The 19,134-nt window shown below is 48.9% G+C and overlaps 1 non-coding gene across 1 annotated transcript; it reads left to right on the top strand.

The window, feature by feature from the left end:
• Positions 1-18,605: 18,605 nt before the first annotated feature.
• On the top strand, positions 18,606-18,677 carry TRNAA-CGC (transfer RNA alanine (anticodon CGC)). The gene has a single exon. It is a non-coding gene; the product is annotated as a tRNA-Ala (tRNA).
• Positions 18,678-19,134: the final 457 nt, after the last annotated feature.

Below are 19,134 nucleotides of genomic sequence, written 5' to 3'. Positions count from 1 at the left end.
TAACCTACAGTGCGCGATAAAGGATGTCATACAAACAACCACGCCTTCGCTTTTGAAGAGTTCTTCCCGCACCGATTTTGACATCGAACTAGCAAAATCTCGAGCAATTCGCCGTCGTGCGGAACGAAGATATAGACGCACGAAGTCCAATCGTGATTTGAGATTGGCTAGACGAACACAAAAAAAAAATACAGCGTCACATGAATAAGCTGGCTTCGCGACAATGGGTACCCTGCAGAAGAGTACGCATTTGGGCTGGTTGGGCTGGTTGGCATTTGGGCTGGTTTTTATTGCTCGTAATGGGTACCCTTTTGCGAATCCCTGGATCCGCGAAAACCTTTGTCGCTTATATGGAGGACTGTTGGTGGCCTTCGCACAACCTTTGGTCAGCGCCGCCGGTTTAAATCGCTAGCACTCCATCTACAATGTGTAAAGATATTCACGTCGCTGAATCTTTCTGCAGAAAGATTGCTGGCGAAGCAAATACCGATGTAACGGGTACGGTAACGCTCGACCACCCACTGTTCTCACGCGATCCCCGCATGAAATGTCCTTTTTCTATGGAAGAACTAGAAGCTGCACTGGCTTTGTGCAGGCGTTCTTCAGCGCCAGGACCTGACGGCATTACATACCGTGCCCTGTGTAACCTAGGAGACCAAGCTCGGAAGGCACTGTTGCTTCAGTACAACGACTCCTGGCAGACGGGTACGGTTCAGCAAGAATGGAAGTCAACTCGCCTCATTCCACTTCTCAAAGCTGGCAAGTCGCCTTTGGGCATTTCCTCATACCGTCCGATCGCACTTGCCAGCTGTATCGGAAAAACAATGGAAAGAATTATTTTAACACGTCCGCAATGGTACTTAGAGTACTATGAAATCTACCCAGCTGCTATGGCCGCATTCAGGCGTGGCCGTTCAACAGACAGCGTTTTTGCCTTAGTAACATTTGTGAAACACCAGAAGGCCTGTAAACGACTATCTGCTGCTCTTTTTCTAGACGTTAAATCGGCTTATGATAATGTCACCCATGAAGCCATCCTTAGCGCCTTAGAAGCCGTCGGACTTGGTGGTAAGATATATATGTGGGTGCGCAAATACTTACAGAGGAGGCCATTCTACGTGCACACACAAAATGGCCGGACATCCGAGCATTACGGTAGCCGAGGAGTCTCTCAAGGCGGAGTGCTTAGCCTGACGCTTTTCAATCTCACCCTCAGTGCATTAGTTGACCGTACGGCTTTCCATCTATGCGGCTGTGCCGCTTACGCTTGGGCGTCGCATTCACCAATGCATATACGTTTTTGATTGGAATGGCTACTAGCGCCGAGTGCAATGCCTGCGGTGTCGAGGAAACTATAGAACATCTACTGTGCTACTGCCAATCTTTTGAAAATGAAAGACATCGCCTCTGCACAGTTCTCAACTAGTTAGATAGAAACCCGTTCACCTTGAACAAGATCTTGAGACCATGGCCTCGCATATCGCAGCTACAAAAGGCCACAAAAGCGCTGCTGCAATATTTGAAAGCTACTGGATTCAGTCAGCGTCTGTGATCCGGACTGAGTGACCGAACGATATCCCCAATGGACTTTCTCTTCTTCTTTTAATCTTTCCGTCCCCTTTTCTCTTTCCCCAGTGTAGGGTAGCCAACCGGGCCCAGTCTTGGTTAAACCTCCCTACCTTTCATTTATCATATGCTCTCCCTCTCTCTCTCTCTCTCTCTCTCTCTCTCTCCATCTATGCGGACGACATCTGCATTCGCGCATCAGGTGTGACACTATTCAGCTTTGCACTCGGCTTCAGAAGACAGCCACAATGACATCTTGCTACCTTCGTCAACAAGGACTTGAAATTTCATGCGGAAAGTGCGCAATGGTGGCATTCACGAGAAAGCCAATGTCTGCTTACGGCGTATCTATTAACGGACAACTTATACCATACAGCAGAAGTCACAGGCTCTTGGGACTCGTAATTGACAGAGACCTGTCTTGGACTCCGCACGTGAATTACGTGAAAAAGCGGCTCCATGCTATCTGTCACCTGTTCAGGTTCCTTTCAGGAAAAAGTTAGGGAGTATCTATGCACGCTATGTTACAGCTGTACATGGCGTTCTTCGCTGGATTCCTGCGGTACAGCCTGCCTGCAATATTCAATACCTGCAAGACTAACCTGTGTACAATTCAGAGCATTCAAGACCAAGCCCTTAAGATATGTCTTGGCTTACCACGCAGTGCATCAACGGCTGAAGCCATTGCCTTTGCGCAGGATTACCCAATCACGACGCGCATTACCGTTGAGACAACGCGTATGCATCTCAGACCTTATGCTAGGACCCCTTCCCACCACCTGGCGAGCCTCATTGCTGCAAGGCCCTGCTCGACATTTAGCTCTACTGTCAATGCACATCGTGCGTCGTTTACATCACGGTACGCACCTGCGGCCAAGCCAGTGTTTCCTCCGTGATGTTTGAGCCGTCCAAAAGCACATATAATGATTCCAGAACTACAGAAGAAGACAGATCTACCGGCCCCTGCTCTAAAACAGCTGAGCTTGCTTCTTTTGCATGAAAATTACAGCAACCAAGTACACATCTATACCGATGGATCGACTACGTCGTGCAGTTCTGGTGGTGCGGTGGTTATACCAATGCGAGGAATGACACTGTGGTTCAAGAGATCGCATGCCACGACATCAACGGCCACAGAACTAACGGCCCTGCGTCGTGCACTGGAATTCATTGAATTTGAAATACCGAGAAAATGGGCTGTGTTCTGTTATTCAAAACCGGCATTACAGTGCACGCAGTCAGTTCTCCGACGCGGATGTCATGACCAACTGACATACGAAATCGTGAAACTTTACTATAACGTCCAATAAAAAGCTCACGAGGTTGTTTTTCAATGGGTACCTGGCCATTGTGGAATCAGTGGCAATGATTCCGCCGATAACGCTGCTCGCACAGCACATCAAGAAGAGCACAACGTTCCAATTCCGCTTTCGAGGACAGACGCCGCAAGGCAGCTTCGATACCTGGCACACAGTCTCTCACTGACCGATTGCAACTCGCCAAACTTACGACTTACACGACTGCCTCGATTAAACCCTTCACTGCAACTCCGACCTCCACTCGGACTTCCTCGACGTGAAGCTACGCTTCTCTGTCGGCTTTGGTTAGGAGTTGCCTTCGCTAAGGCATACTCTAATTGGAGTAACTGACAGTGATAATTATCATCGCACTTTGTGCCCCTCTTGCCACATAACTTATTTGCACACGCGGTCTTCGCGTGCCTCCCAGTACCTAACTTTAAGAAAACCATAAAGCTTAATTTTGAACACCCGATATATATATATATATATATATATATGTGTGTGTGTGTGTGTGTGTGTGTGTGTGTGTGTGTGTGTGTGTAACCTTTAATAGAAGCTGCACTTGAGGAAACTTCGTGTGACCTTGAAGAGGTCTTCCCTGAAGTGACGACCTTGTAGTTACTATGAGTATCTACAAGACCTAATAGTAGGAAACAGTTCAATTTCGCAGCCCAAGTCCTCTCGCACCACCAAGAATCTGGCGTCTCTCGGTGGTGTAATATTCCTTCGCGTAATTGTCTTATACTTCACTATCACTCTCACTATTACTGCTTTACCTTTTTGGATAAACTGCAGCCCCTTTTTCTTTCTTTATTTTTTTGTTTTACTGTGAGTCCGAGTATAAGCAATGCTTTGCATTACTGCTATTCATTCTAATTTCGAGTGAATCCGACTTGGCCTCGTTTCGGTTACTGTGTGAAGTATGCAGGGTGTCCCAACTATTATGCACCAAGATTAAAGAAAGAAAGGGCAATTGCTTTTCCCGAAGAAAACCTAGTGCAGGTTATCTGCGGTACAGTGGAGTACCTGCCAGTAACTTTTTCATTACTGAGACTTAATTAGGTAATTGCAAATAATTGTCTAACTCTAGAAGTACTGTCCTAATTACCACAGTATCAACGAAGGCCTTGTAGGCACAGCAAAGGGACATCTAACTGCGGTGCTTTCAGCGACATAATTGCGCACAAATTTTTTTCGACTAGCAAATATATCGTGCAAAATATGGGAAATATCGCGTGACTGCTCCCCCGTGCATCGTAATGTAGCACCCCCAATTAGGCTGATTGAGAGCAGCTGCTTTGCCTGTGATACGGAAGCAGCGCCAACATCAGGTTTCGCACATTGCAGCTATTCCTTCCTCTCATTTCTGCGCCGCACCTATTACCTTGCCTATTATCCTTCTGCCAAGGCCGACTGATCACATTGACAACAAAAGCCCCTTGGTAACGCGCCCGAAGCGCCGCCTGACCACGCACGAAACGTGAAAAGCAACGGAATAGGCGTAGAGTGCTTCAAAATCCCGGCTCCGCTCGTTCCGCGCATAGAAAGAGTGCGCGCGCAGCTATATTTCGCGCCAGAAACTTCCTTCGGACCAAAGCCAAATTAAATTGACGGTTTTAATTTTTATGAGCGTGTACACGTGCTGCAAAACAGGTTCGTTGCAAAAAATAAAAGCGAAATAAGCAGACCAGGAAGTGGCCCACGCGTATAGAAAAAGGCAAAACCAATGTGTTCAATAAAGTAAATTATATAAGGTACCACTTCTAAATGTGCCGAATCGACAATCGGGACGCCTGCAAAAAGAAAAACAACAACAACAGATTTCTGTGTACCTCTATTATCTGTACATTTGTAAATACCGTTGAACACCAGCCGCTGCCTAGAGGACATGTTCGAAAATGTCTCCTTCTGCAGGTACGCAATACTGAGTTCAGTTTATCCCATCTTCTGTGGCTTTATTGATGAGCCACGCTGAAATCCTAAGGCAGACACCCGTTATCCTTCCCTTGAGCTCATCTATCGTCGTCGTCTCGATCATGTATACACGATCTTTCAGATAACCCCAAAGAAAGCAATCGAGTGAAGAGAGGTCAGGTGACCTAGCCGGTCAATTTACAGGCCCGTGCCTTCCAATCTATTGCGCCTGAAAAGTCGCATTCAGCCAGTTTCGCACTCGGCTGCTGTTGTGTGCTGGCGCCACATCTTGCTGATATCACAGAAGTGGAAGACGTGACAGCGGGTGTACGCTGAGAAATTCATCCACCACTCCTTCAAGGATTTCGTCCACGTAACGCTGTCCAGTCAGTGTGTGATCGAAGAAGGCGGGACTGATTATAGCACCGGCGTGAATTCTGCACTACACATTGAACGCCCACTGGTACTGGTGACGAGTGCTCTTTACCCAGTGTGGATTGGGGTCACTCGAATACTATGCATTATGCAAGTGTATACCTGAGCGTTTCTGCAAAAAATTCGCTTCATCTGTCCACATGATGTCGCTGAAAAAAGTCCTATGACTCATCGGCATTTGTGAAGATCCAATTCTAGAAATCTAGACGATTCTGCAAGTCCCTGTCATCCAAGCATTAGTGCTGGTTAATATGGTACGGGTGAAAGGCCGTCATTTAGAATCCCCCAAATTGATGACTTGGAAATTGGTACCTGGGTGGTCACGTCCCGCATGCTAGCATGAGGGCTTGAGCCAATAAATGCTCGAATATTTGTGCGTAGGCTAGGACTCAAAGATAGAGTTCTCCGCCGCAGTTTCTGGAAGCTGCTGGTTTGTCTCAGTTCTTCATAATTTCTGATGATAGTCGATGCATTTGGTCTGCCGCCAAACTTTGATAATTGATATATATTTGCGGTCTTCCTCTTGCTGCCATTTGCAGCTCCCAAGGTAAGGATCATGTTTTCCTTATGCTCATTAGAGAAAGACATGGCGACTGGGATGAAACAAACCGACCCTTTATACATTTGCACTGACGTAGTCAGTTAGCTCTTGTGGTGATAGGTTTTGTGGCAAAAAGAAAAAAAAACAATCTGTACGCTTTATCTATGCTAAGACAATAGCTATTAGAGCTTGTTTCCAACTCACACCAAACGCGACGTGTCCCTTCGGCCGGGGCGCGGCAAATAAAGCGCTATGCTCGATCCGATGTTTCCTCTTTATTTCTTTCTGCATAACTCAGAGGGAGCCTGTTCGAGGATGCTGCTTTATGATGCGGGTGGGAGCTCCCCAGTAACGTGGTATTTTTCATATTTCGCGGGGCTTACTTATCGGCCAGAAAAAAATTGTACGGAATTAGTACGTCGCTGAAAATACCGCAGTTACCGCAAATACCGCAAATACCGCAGCCGCTGCCTAGAGGACATGTTCGAAAATGTCTTCTTCTGCAGGTACGCAATACTGAGTTCTTTTGTCCCATCTTCTGCGGCTTTATTGATGAGCCACGCTGAAATCCTAAGGCAGACACCCGTTATCCTTCCCTTGAGCTCGCTGTCCGTACAACTGCGTCGTCGACACTTTGATAATTAGGACACTACGCCTTGATTTCAATAAATAATTGCAGTGACCTAATTAAATCTTAGTAACGATAGAATTACTAGCAGCTACTCCACTGTACTGGAAACAATACGCACTAGGTTTTCCACGACTAACCAATTGCTACCCGCCGTGGTTGCTCAATGGCTATGGTGTTGGGCTGCTGAGCACGAGGTCGCGGGATCGAATCCCGGCCACGGCGGCCGCATTTTGATGGGCGCGAAATGCGAAAACACCCGTGTACTTAGATTTAGGTGCACGTTAAAGAACCCCAGTTGGTCGAAATTTCCGGAGACCTCTACTACGGCGTGCCTCATAATCCGAAAGTGGTTTTGGCACGTAAAACCCCATAATTTAATTTAACCAATTGCTCTTTTTTCTTTAATCTCGGTGTATTACAGTTGGGGCACCCTGTATACATTTATGACCACTGCATGCAAGTGACGATGTTTCCATCCCTAATAAAAGCTTTAAATTAGTAGAAGTTTCTTTTTTTCCTGAGTCGTTAGCATTGCTTTCTGAAATGAGAAGCAAAACTGGGACATATCATTCATGTGCATTTCACACGCCGTTGATAAAAGACACTGCCAAAAGGGTCACTGAAGTCTGCACGTTTTTTTTTCCAGGGTCAAAAAAGCACGCAAAGCAATTTGAAGCAAGCAAAACATAGATCAATATATCCCTTCTCTAGGCTTATAAGCTATCCATACCTTTGGAAATAATTGTTAATTAGCTACCTTCTTCTCTTTCCAAAATATAACAAACCTTGACCTGAGCATATATTTAAATATACTGTGCATGGGCATGGCGATTACAGTGGAAATTAGAAACGATGTTGAAATGGAAAAATACGGATGAGGTAGCCGCCGCTGGTGCTTCTGATGCGCTTGTCCTGCTACTGCCTGGATTTGCTGAAGTAAAGCAAAGTATGAATTAAAATCCGTGCACGTCCGCACCAACAATGATGCAGTGAGCTATTGGCCACAATAAAATTTTGAGCGAAAAGATAGAGGCAGCTCAGAAACCAAATGATATGGGTGACAAAACTGGTAATGGCACTTTAGATGGACGGGGAGGGTGTTAAGCTTCAGCATCGCCGGAGGGAGCTCGGGCGCCGGAGCTATATCCCCCCCTCCCCCCTCCCCCCCGTAACCGGCGCCTATGTATGTGCACACGGCGTTTGACGCGCGGCAATGAGCAGTTCGCCATTAAGGGGCCCACATACAGTGGCGTAGCTAGGTCGTCTGGCACCCGGGGCCCATAGGTCTTCTGTCACCCCCCTCCGCGGGTGTAGCTGGCGGAAAGAGGGGTGTCTTCAGACGCATATGACACCCCCCCCCCCTCACTGGCCCCTTGCACCCGGGGCCCGCGGCCCCCCGGCCCCCCCTGTTGCTACGCCACTGCCCACATACACAGCTTCGCTGGTCATCCGCCTCCACAGAATGGAAAGGCACTGAATTTTTGTCTCAAACTGGTTGTTTTCGTCATAAATTAAACGTCACCGAAATAATTCCAGTCTTTAACAAAGGCAGCAAAGCTGAAACTCGTGCATTACCAAGCAATCGCCATTCGGTCAGCATTCGCCAAAGTTGTCGAAAGGGCATTGCATCGCAGGCTCAATAATTTATGGCAGGGGTCTCGTGCATTTTACAGCGGAGCTGTATACCTCTACCGTCCGAGGAAATTTTCGCGTCGTTGTCGAAGTAAGCAAAAAAACTTCCCACGCATACGTGGGCCGATACCGAAGACAGCGCAATGCCGGCCCGACCCGCGGCGGAGGTGAAGCTACGGTACTCAGAGATTGTGTCGCATTACCTTTGTGTTCTGTTCAACGCATCGCTCAACCAAAGCTTCTTACCCGCAGATTGGATCACGGCAAGAGTAGTTCCCGTAGTTAAATCGGGAAACAGGCTAAAAGCTTGTAACTACAGACCTATTTCTCTAATAAGCACATGCTGTAAATTGCTTGAACATGTAATAGCCCACCATATATCTCAGCACCTTGAATCAAAAAAATTATTCGTTAACTATCAGCATGGTTTCCGGAAGGCTGTCTCAACAATTACACAATTAATTTCGGCTATACATAATTTTGCTTCAGCTCTAGATAATTGTAGGCAGATAGATGCGGTTGTTCTTGAGATGTCAAAAGCTTTTGATCGTGTGCCACACACTTTACTCATTGACAGATTAAGGGATGCCGGGCTTCTTGAGAAATTTATATTGTGGTTGCAGGCTTATCTGAATAATCACTCGCAGTTTGTGGAGTGTGCAGGTGTTAGGTCTGCTGACCTGCCGGTATTGTCTGGGGTTCCACAAGGTCCCGTGCTTGGTCCTCTGTTGTTTTTAATTTATATAAACGGCATTACTTCTAACATCGATCATTCAGTTACAGTAAAATTGTTCGCTGATGACTGCGTGATGTATAGTGTTGTCCAGAGCTCCTCTTGCCAAGCACTACTGAACAATAGCCTCTGCAAACTTGCGGACTGGTGCGAGCGATCATCATCATCATCAGCCTGGTTACGCCCACTGCAAGGCAAAGGCCTCTCCCATACTTCTCCAACTACCCCGGTCCTGTGCTAATTGTGGCCATGTTCTCCCTGCAAACTTCTTAATGTCATCCGCCCACCTAACTTTCTGCCGCTCCCTGCTACGCTTCCCTTCCCTTTGTTTGGATCTGACTGCTGGTACGATCTGTTGGGAACTCGGCGCTGACGCCCGTGGTTGTACCTGGGTCGCAAGCCCCAAGGGTAGCGTTGGCCTGGCGGCCTGGGGTACAACTCGAAGCATCCGAAGGTCCCGGCAAAGCATGAGTCGACTGGTAACAACGAAACAACTTGTTTATTTTAACATCGCAAAGAGTTGGCGGTCAGGTTTGACCGAAGTAGAGAGACGGGAGAGCACTTCACTCAACTGAAGAAATCGGAGCCCTCCCTTTGGCGTCCGGGGGCAGCTGTTTTTATACTCTCGCAGTTGAGGGCAAGAAGGAACCCCTCAAAAGACGAGCACGTGAATGTACAATGGGCTAATGGTGACGCACACTGTCGTGGCGCTGCGCACGATCTCGTAGCACCCTGTCGTGGCGCTGCGCACGATCTCGTAGCACCCTGTCGTGGCGCTGCGCACGATCTCGTAGCACTCTGTCGTGGCGCTGCGCACGATCTCGTAGCACTCTGTCGTGGCGCTGCGCACGATCTCGTAGCACCCTGTCGTGGCGCTGCGCACGATCTCGTAGCACTCTGTCGTGGCGCTGCGCACGATCTCGTAGCACCCTGTCGTGGCGCTGCCGGTCGGACACAATGACTGTAATGAGAGGCTGGTCCCTGCTTTGGCATCGCCTGTTTCGGGCACAATGACTGGAACGAGATCCCTGCTTTGGCATCGCCTGTTTCGGGCCCAATAACTGGAATGAGATCCCTGCTTTGGCATCGCCTGTTTCGGGCACAATGACTGGAACGAGATCCCTGCTTTGGCATCGCCTGTTTCGGGCCCAATAACTGGAATGAGATCCCTGCTTTGGCATCGCCTGTTTCGGGCACAATGACTGGAATGCGAGGAGGATCCCTAGGCGGTCGCATCGCCGCAGACGCGCCTGGAAACACCTGGCGATGAGTGTTGCGGCGACGACGATCGGGCCAAAATGTCTGCCGCCCGCCGCAGTCGCGCCGGCAAAACCACGTGTCGCAGGCGAAACGCAACAGACCGCCCCGCCGGGGGAAGGAGATCCCGATGGACAGGGGACTGCATCCGCTGTCCGGAGGGATGTCGCTCGATGATGCTCATAACCGAAGTCGGGCGTCCCTTGACGTTTCTTGAGCGCAGCGCACAGAGAAGGCCTCGTTCTCTCGTTCAGGTTCGCACGGGACACTGCAAAGTGACTTCGGGAGAGTTCACATTTTTGTTCTCGTTCCCGGCAAGCGTTAGAACTACGCTGAAAACTCAACCGCTCAGTCAGCAAGCACGGCACAACCCTCACTAAGCCCTGCCAGGCTCTTTCCCCTTTTTAGACCACTGCCTAGTTCCTTACAGTAGTCTAGCATCACTCAGAACGCGTCCACAAATTGAAAAATTGCACTAGAAAGCATATCATCACTTTGAAACACTAAACAAAAGCAATATGTTAAAAAAAAATCCTGCCTCAGGAAGAAAAACATCAGTAACAAACAATTTTGAGGCTGATTCCTACGTTAGGGGCTTCGACTTAAGCCATCGGCGTTACCGTTGAGACTCCCCTTTTTGTAACGTACCTCAAAGGAATATTGTTGTAAAGCGAGGCTCCAGCGCAGGAGGCGGCCATTTTTGGGAGAGATGGTCTGCAGCCATTGGAGAGGGCAGTGATCCGTCTCAATGATAAACCTCGAGCCGGCTAGATAGCATGACAATTTCTGAACGGCCCACACGAGACATGCACACTCTTTCTCGGTGGCGCTATACGCCTGCTCACGACTGGTCAGCTTACGACTAGCATACAGGACGGGGTGTTCTACTTCTCCATTTTCCCGTTGGCACAGTACAACGCCCATGCCTCGCTCACTAGCATCGCACTGAACAATGAACCCTTTTGTATAGTCTGGCGATCGTAGCACAGGCTGGCTTGTTAGGGCACTCTTTAGGGCGCTAAAAGCTCTTTCCTTGGTCTCGTCCCAGACGACTGTTTGAGGCTCTGTCTTTCTTAGAGCATCCGTCAGGGGAGCCGCGATATCAGAGTACCTAGGGATGTACCTCTGATAGTAGCCGGCGACACCTAAGAACGACCGAATATCGGTCTTTGTGCGCGGTTGCGGAAAGTCTCGCACAGCGGCCACTTTTATTTCCGAGGGGCGGCGACGACCCTGACCAATCACGTGACCGAGGTAGACAACCTCGGCCTGTGCTAACTGGCACTTAGGAGCCTTGACTGTCAAGCCCGCTTCGCGCAGGCGGGTTAGCACTGCCCGCAAGTGTGCCATATGCTCAGACCAGGATGCGGAGAATATCGCTACGTCGTCTAGATACGGTAAAGCGAATTCTTGCTGTCCCCGCAACACTTTATCCATGAGGCTTGAAAAACAGTATGGCGCGTTCTTCAAACCAAAACTCAACACTTTAGGACGGAATTTTCCCATTGGTGAAATGAACGCCGCATACCTACTAGCCTCTTCTGTAAGTGGAACCTGCCAATAACCCCTGACAAGATCTAGGGTGGAAATAAACTGAGCGCTACTAACTTTCTCAAGGCGCTCCTCGATGTTAGGGATCGGATAAATTTGATCCTTAGTGATGGAATTAAGCCTGCGGTAGTCGACGCAAGGACGAGGTTCCTTGCCCGGTACCTCAACTAAAATCAAAGGGGAGGTATAATCACTCTCACCTGCCTCAATAACACCGAGCTGTAGCATTTTCTTTACCTCAGCCTCCATAATATCGCTCTGGCGGGGTGACACCCGATACGCCTTGGATCGTACTGGCTCTGGGGAGGTAAGTTCTATATCATGAGTAAGTACCGAAGTCCTACCAGGCCTCTCAGAGAACAGACCTTGAAACTCTTGTAATAGCTGGTGTAGTTCGGTTTTCTGCTCGGGCGACAGCGGTGCTTTACTGATAAGGTCACTAATGACTTGACCGGTGTCTTCCCTGTTCGTCACTGAGCCTAGTCCCGGAAGCTCGACCGGAAGCTCTTCAGGAACGTTTACCATCATGCACACCACTGCTTCCCTTTGTCTATAAGGTTTGAGCAGATTACAGTGGTAAACTTGCTGTGCTTTCCGCTTTCCTGGCAGACTTACCACGTAGTTAACGTCCGACAGTTTCTGAACAATTCGTGCTGGGCCCTCCCACTGCACGTCTAGTTTGTTGTTTAGCGATGTGCGCAATATCATGACCTCATCGCCAACCTCAAAACGACGGGCCCTGGCTGTCCGATCATAATAAACCTTGGCCCTCTGCTGGGCCTTTGCCATTGCTTCACCTGACAACTCCTGTGCCCTTCTTAAGCGTTCGAGGAGCTTAAGTACGTACTCCACCTCTTTCCACAAAACGCGCAGTTTTCCTGGCGATACCTTCTTTGACATTGCAGCGCACGTTTTCCAGGCTGCCATCCTTTTTTTGCTCGGCTATCAAAGCCGACCGGCTGACTTTTAGCAACCTATCAAGTCCGTCTGACGTAGGCGCGATGAGCAAATCAGTAGATAGCTCTTCTAACTTTCCCGAATCGGGATTTTCCTCTCCAGTATCTGGCGCCTTCAACGCTACAGACTCAACTTTATTCAGTTCGGGCGTGCTCGGAATATCAGCTTGCTGCGCCTCTGACCCTTTTTCGTTGTTTGATAACGTCGGCCCCGCAACTACCGCCTTTGCAGCGAGCTCCCGAACCTTCGATCTGGTTAAGGCCTGAACACTAGCTTCACCAAACAAAAGCCCCTTCTCGCGCAGGAGGTGATCGGACCTGTTTGAAAATAGGTACGGGTACTGGGGTGGCAGCATAGATGACACTGCCGCCTCTGTCTCAAGCGCTCCGAAAGGTCCTTCAATAAGCACCTTTGCTACTGGCAGACACACGCTATGAGCTTCCACGGCTTGCTTGATCCACGCGCACTCGCCCGTGAACATATGGGGTTCTACGTAAGACGGGTGAACTACATCCATCGTAGCTGCGGAATCGCGAAGCACTCGGCACTCTTTCCCGTTCACGAGGAGGTCTCGCATGTAAGGCTCGAGAAGCTTCATGTTCTCGTCAGTGCTGCCTATTGAAAAAAACACAACTTTTGGTGTCGTTTCCGGACACTGCGCCGAAAAGTGACCCGGCTTCTGGCACGTATAACAAACGCCCGCTCGCCTCATCTCGAACCGCTTTCTGCGTTCGGCCTCGGCTGCCGCCGTCTCCTTAGGTTCGGTCGCACTGCTTCCACTCGCATCCGCACTACGCGTGTTCCCCTTTGCTCTCATGGGTGTGAACTTCGGCCTCTCGAACTTCGAGCCAAATTCACCCTTTTGACCGTCCTTAGCTCCGCGAGCCCGACGCGTCACAAACTCCTCGGCTAGCTCAGCGGCTTTAGCCACCGTACAAACGTCTGGCCTATCCAAGACCCAGTATCGCACGTTCTCCGGTAACCGATTATAAAACTGTTCTAGCCCGAAACACTGCAGAACTTTATCGTGGTCACCAAACGCTTTCTCTTCTTTGAGCCACTCCTGCATGTTCGACATAAGCCTATACGCAAACTCTGTATATGACTCACTTTTGCCTTTCTCATTTTCCCGAAACTTCCGACGGAACGCTTCCGCAGACAGCCGGTACTTTTTTAGAAGACTCGATTTCACTGTGTCGAAATCCTCTGCTTCCTCTCTATCCAAGCGAGCGACTACGTCGGCCGCCTCGCCGGGTAACAAAGTGAGCAAGCGCTGTGGCCACGTTTCCCGAGAGAACCCCTGCTTCTCGCACGTTCGCTCAAAGTTAACCAGGAACAAACCAATGTCCTCTCCAAGCTTAAACGGCCGCATCAGGTCAGTCATTTTGAACAATACGCGTTCTCCTGCACCGTGTGCCTGACTTCCATTACGAGCGCGTTCCATCTCTACCTCAAGACGCTTCATTTCCAAAGCGTGTTGACGGTCACGCTCTTGTTGCTCTCGCTCTTTCTGTTCTTTAAGTTCGCGCTCCTCTTTTTCTTTCTGTTCTTTAAGTTCGCGCTCCTGTTTCTCTTTTTGCTCTTTAAGTTCGCGCTCCTGTCTTTTTGACCTCTCCTCAATAGTCTCAAGGCATTCCGACAGCTCGTCATCCTCAGCCTCTAACTCAAGAATAGCCTTTAGCAGTTCTGGTTTTCTGAGTTTGTCCGAGACATCCAGACCCAACTCTCTTGCAAGCTCCAACAATTTCGGTTTGCGCAACGACTTCAAATCCATGGCTGCTCTGAATGCTGCTTTCTCTACTGCTTACTATTGTCTTGCCGCAAACTAACCCGGCAGCAACGACAACCACAATTACCAGCTCTGTTTCTGACACTAACAAAAGCCTGGCAAAGCTCAGAAGAAGAAAGTCCCGCACTCACCAAACCTCGCAGGCAGGAATTCCGCGCAGTCGTTCCGCTGCAGGCAACCAGTCGTCACACAGGGCTCGTTGCACTGCTCCCGGATCGTCGTTGAGCTGCTCAGCATACAGTCAACTGCATCTCTTTGCTGCTGGCCTCCGTTGTCGCGATCTCACCGCTGGCAGACTGTTGTTTGAAGTCGTAGGCGATCCCACCGCTGCCACCAGATGTTTGGATCTGACTGCTGGTACGATCTGTTGGGAACTCGGCGCTGACGCCCGTGGTTGTACCTGGGTCGCAAGCCCCAAGGGTAGCGTTGGCCTGGCGGCCTGGGGTACAACTCGAAGCATCCGAAGGTCCCGGCAAAGCATGAGTCGACTGGTAACAACGAAACAACTTGTTTATTTTAACATCGCAAAGAGTTGGCGGTCAGGTTTGACCGAAGTAGAGAGACGGGAGAGCACTTCACTCAACTGAAGAAATCGGAGCCCTCCCTTTGGCGTCCGGGGGCAGCTGTTTTTATACTCTCGCAGTTGAGGGCAAGAAGGAACCCCTCAAAAGACGAGCACGTGAATGTACAATGGGCTAATGGTGACGCACACTGTCGTGGCGCTGCGCACGATCTCGTAGCACCCTGTCGTGGCGCTGCGCACGATCTCGTAGCACCCTGTCGTGGCGCTGCGCACGATCTCGTAGCACTCTGTCGTGGCGCTGCGCACGATCTCGTAGCACTCTGTCGTGGCGCTGCGCACGATCTCGTAGCACCCTGTCGTGGCGCTGCGCACGATCTCGTAGCACTCTGTCGTGGCGCTGCGCACGATCTCGTAGCACCCTGTCGTGGCGCTGCCGGTCGGACACAATGACTGTAATGAGAGGCTGGTCCCTGCTTTGGCATCGCCTGTTTCGGGCACAATGACTGGAACGAGATCCCTGCTTTGGCATCGCCTGTTTCGGGCCCAATAACTGGAATGAGATCCCTGCTTTGGCATCGCCTGTTTCGGGCACAATGACTGGAACGAGATCCCTGCTTTGGCATCGCCTGTTTCGGGCCCAATAACTGGAATGAGATCCCTGCTTTGGCATCGCCTGTTTCGGGCACAATGACTGGAATGCGAGGAGGATCCCTAGGCGGTCGCATCGCCGCAGACGCGCCTGGAAACACCTGGCGATGAGTGTTGCGGCGACGACGATCGGGCCAAAATGTCTGCCGCCCGCCGCAGTCGCGCCGGCAAAACCACGTGTCGCAGGCGAAACGCAACACCTTGGAATCCAGTCCGTAACCCTTAATGACCATCGGTTATCTTCCCTCCTCATTACACGTCCAGCCCATGCCCCTCCTTTTCTTTTTCTTGATTTCAACTAAGAAGTCATTAACCCGCGTTATTTCCCTCACCCAATCTGCTCTTTTCTTATCCCTTAACGTTACACCCATCATTCTTCTTATCCCTTAACGTTACTTATATTTGGGTGCACGTTAAAGAACTGCAAGTAGTCCAAATTTTCTACGGCGTGCCTAATCAGACCGTGGTTTCGGCGCGTAAAACCCCATAACCTTTTCTTTTTTTTTTTTTTTTTTTTTTTTTGCAAACGAGAAGACACACGATAGTGCGCTCTCTTGATTTTGTACGCCCTCGTTTCTAGCGCTGTTCGTTTTTCCAAGTCATGTACCAGCTAGGCCATCGACATACATTGCATAAATGCATCAATTCGCAAAGAAAATTTTAGTTTTTTTAATATCATCATTTTTGAAAATAGCATAAGCATGATAGCATAATTTGATGCGAAGTGGCTGCAAAACGTGCATCCTCTTTAACGTACCCTTGTCCGGGGAGTGCTAGGAGTTTGTCTTTGCGTGGTGGTGTACAACCGCCATATATATATATATATATATATATATTTAGAGAGAGAGAGAGAGAGAGGATTAAGGAAAGAAAAGAGTGGTAGTTGTCGACGGAGCCCCCCTTCCTCCGAAATAAATTTCTGGCTATGCCACTGACTTGGACACACAGCTTTCATTCACATTCACACATTAGATATCATATAGCAATTTACGGATTAACCTACCAGACAACGCTGAAACCCCTTAATGTAGTGCAGAACACAACACTACGTGCACTTCTTTTTATAGCAAAAAACAGACTCGGTTTCGTATGCTTATGGATTCCTACACATACAGCCCATAACAGTTTGTGTCACTTATCGTGTTTTACTACCTGCTTACAAACCTTTACATAACGCTTTCCTATGCCCATCGATAACGTTAACATATCAAAAACTGCGTTCTACCTCAACTGTACATTAAGCATACCCTATATAAGGACTAACTACGGATTACATTCATTTTCTTATATTGCCGCGAAAGTGTGGAATACTTTACCCTGTAGCATCAAATCATCCACATCATTTTATTTATATAATCAACTTGTTCGCGTTTATCTACCCAACTTACAATAGTAACCACGTTTTGCAAAAGTTTTGCACGCATTTGTAACGAAGCGATTGTAATATTTATGTGTATGTTTCTTTTATTTTTTGCCTTGACGCTTATTATCACGGACCCCTGCTACTACCCTTGAATGAGCTTTAGAGTCCCGCCTTTATAAAAGTAACATGTCCATGTCCATAAAAGTAGCACGTACCAGAAACAATAAAAATTGATTGATTGACTGATTGATTCATAGATTGATTGATTGCGGCAGATGGCGCGTCGAACGAGTTATCAGTGCGAAAATCTGCTGGTGCGCAAAATACGTGGCCCATGTAAGGTCTCTATTTAAATAATTCACGCAGAAACTCCTCTGAGAGCTGTCTAAGTATGCGCAAGCAATGTGCCACTTGCTCATCCCCACGAAGTCCGGTGTCATTATCCATGTTATAAAACTTGATCCGACGGTATAAACGACAGCGCTGCGACGACACAAATTGCTGCGGACGGTGGCGCGAGGTGAATTGATGACGCAAGCAAACTACTGCCGATTGCGGCACCAGGTGAGCTGATGGCGTTCCCACCATTATAAGCCGTTATCGCTCTTTAGCGCCTTATCCATCCACGTCAAACCATTATCAACCGTACTCCGGCGGCGGCGTGCGTATTGCTCGGGACCTATCTTGAAAGCTATCTGCGATGAGGACATAGTGCGCAAAGTGGTGATAGCTTCGTGTGCGCTGTGTTCTCGCCGCTTAGTTGGCGTTGAAGCGAGAGGCAGCTCGAAGGTGAATTCTCTCGCTGCAGCGGGCCCTATCTTGAGAGCGAGTGTCTTGAGTGGTGACGGACGGAAGGATGGAAGGCATAGAAATGCTTACGCATTTAAAAATTTATCTAGAGACCTTAGGCATGTAGACGTGACGTATCTGGCCATCTTGTTCAGCGGCTCCGGCACAGTACACGCATTGATTGAAAGGTTGATGGATGGATACTATGAGCATCCCCTTTGGAACGGGGTGGTGGGTTGCGCCACCAAGCTCTTGTTATTATATTGCCTAATGTCCTACTTATGTCAAAAAGAAAAAAAGGAAAGGAAAAAAACCACGATGAATTCCCATAACCAAACTTCCTGAACCCATATTGTGAACTTTGTTTATGCAAGCCTCCGTTTTGTCGTTTCCCTACTTCCACCAATCTACGAATCGCCGCTTACTGAACGCTAGAGTTACTGTATATGCTACCAAAGGTATTTTGGTGGCATATACAGTAACTCTACTGGATAGATGGGTGGATGGATGGATGGATGGAAGGTAGGAGCGTCCCCTTTGAAACGGGGTGAAGGCAGTTGCCACCATGCCCAATTTTTTATCGTTGTTTACCTGTGTTGTACAACTGGATGGATGTATGAGCGCCCCCTTTGGAACGGGGCGGACGGTAGCGCCACCAAGCTCTTGCTATTATACTGCCTAATGTCCTACCTAGGTTAAACAATGAAAAATTAAAAAACACTAACGCGTTCCTATAGCGACACTTGTTGCACTGCGTAAACACCATATACTGTCTGCAATGGCCTCCGTGGTATGTGTGACGTTATGTACCATGCTGCGGTCTCAGAGGACGTGCGCCTAGAACACAATCGCTCTCGAGTAGCGGTCGTAACATGTACTTGCAGACGCAGCCTAGATCGTATGCACTCCTTTAGCAGTCTAGCGAACAGCCACAAATCCTATGCATTCGCGACAAGCAGCAGTGTAGGCAGTCCCGGGGGTGTAGCTCAGTGGTAGAGCGCTCGCTTCGCATGTGAGAAGTCCCGGGTTCAAACCCCGGCACCTCCACTCTTTTTTTTTTCGATCAGGATGCATCGCTCCAGGGGCGCTATTCTGGACATTCCGCCATTTTCTTCGATGCGTGACGTTGGCGCGACGCAAACAAAATGGCGCTGGTGGCCCCGTTTTGCTTACACTCAAGAACAGTTACACAAGAACAGTTTACACCCTTTGGCTTGCCCCTTCTGCCACACAAAAATAATCGTCATCTGCCTTGATGCGTTTCCTTTCTTTATCGCTGCAAGCCCGGAACTTTCCAGTGACGAACGGCACGCGCGTTATCAGAAGGGGCACTCCAAAGGGTGTAAACTGTTCTATGCTGATAACGCGCATGCCATTCGTTACTGGAAAGTTCTGGGCTCGCAGCGATAAAGAAAGGAAACGCATCAAGGCAGATGATTATTTTTGTGTGGCAGAAGGGGCAAGCCAAAGGGTGTAAACTGTTCTTAGAGTGTACGTAACGTGA

This window comes from Dermacentor variabilis, chromosome 3 (assembly GCF_050947875.1).
Source record: "Dermacentor variabilis isolate Ectoservices chromosome 3, ASM5094787v1, whole genome shotgun sequence".
Lineage (NCBI taxonomy): Eukaryota > Metazoa > Arthropoda > Arachnida > Ixodida > Ixodidae > Dermacentor > Dermacentor variabilis.
The sequence above is the reverse complement of the archived record's forward strand: the minus strand, read 5'-3'. Positions and strand labels throughout refer to the sequence as shown.